This window comes from Octopus bimaculoides, chromosome 30, assembly GCF_001194135.2.
Source record: "Octopus bimaculoides isolate UCB-OBI-ISO-001 chromosome 30, ASM119413v2, whole genome shotgun sequence".
Lineage (NCBI taxonomy): Eukaryota > Metazoa > Mollusca > Cephalopoda > Octopoda > Octopodidae > Octopus > Octopus bimaculoides.
The window spans coordinates 2,804,502-2,805,843 of NC_069010.1; positions in this window are offsets into that span (position 1 = coordinate 2,804,502).

The following is a 1,342-nucleotide window of genomic DNA, read 5'->3' on the forward strand; positions in this document are numbered from 1 at the left end:
TGGCACTCTATTGCTTACGACGTCGAGGATTCCAGTTGATCCGATCAACGGAACAGCCTGCTCGTGAAATTAACGTGCATGTAGCTGAGCACTCCACAGACACGTGTACCCTTAACGTAGTTCTCGGGGATATTCAGCGTGACACAGAGTGTGACAAGGCTGACCCTTTGAATTACAGGCACAACAGAAACAGGAAGTAAGAGTGAGAGAAAGTTGTGGTGGAAGAGTACAGCAGGGTTCGCCACCATCCCCTGCCGGAGCCTCGTGGAGCTTTTAGGTGTATTCGCACAATAAACACTCACAACGACCGATCTGGGAATCGAAACCGCGATCCTATGACCGCCTCCACTATGACTTTTATTATGAAGGCTTTAGGTTCCGTCTGCTTTATTGACTTTAGCCTTATTTATTTATTTATTTTTGTATTTCTGCTATTTCTGAAATACTAAGATATCACTATACGATACTATATGCGTAGGTGTTTTCAGACGCGACTTAATGAGGGTGTTCGGTAAATAAAAATAAATGATTTCACCAGTATTTTATGTTTCCTGAATGGAAATTCTAGAATTTTACTGTTGTCAATTCCGCTCAATTTATTCGCATTTCTTAAAAACCTATAGCATTGGATTCGATCCCGCGTGTTGCCACACACGAACTTCAAGCAACAGTTCAGTCATAATTTGATTATGTGCGCAAATCAAAATTTTATCCAATGAACTGCCTTTGTTCATGTGAACACCGCCAATGAATACAGTCAAATTAGCCGCTAACTTTGCAGAGTGTGGAGGCGTCGGATCCTTTATGAAGTTCTCAACACTCAACAGTTCAGAGTGTCTAGGCTCGAGTTTTGCACTACCGGCGAAGAAGACATATCACGGCATCTAAACAGTTACTTGGTACATAGCAAAAACTAACCCTTGTGTTGAGTTGCTGACAGAGACTATCCCTATGTGTCATACGATGCTGTTTCATTTTGTTTCCATTAATTGTACTGTATAAAAACCTTTCCTATTAATGCAACGAATAAATTGTCCCCAACACATACGAGGGTGAACGGACGTGTTTTTGGTGAGTGGAATATTTTGTTGTTGTTGTTGTCGTTGTTGAAATTATTGCTAACGTGTCGAACATTTTCGAATTGGCGAAAATTGTTAGATTTTAAACTGTTGACATTATTTGTGCTTTTGCCCGGTGACGGCAGAAAGGAATTGTCTGTGTTAAGCCATTTTGGCAGCATTGTGTGCTAAAAATTGAACATTTTAAAGCCATTGTAGGCTTATCGTTGCCCTACTACTACTCCCAGCACTCTATCTGTGGCACCCGCTCCAAAACAAGACGC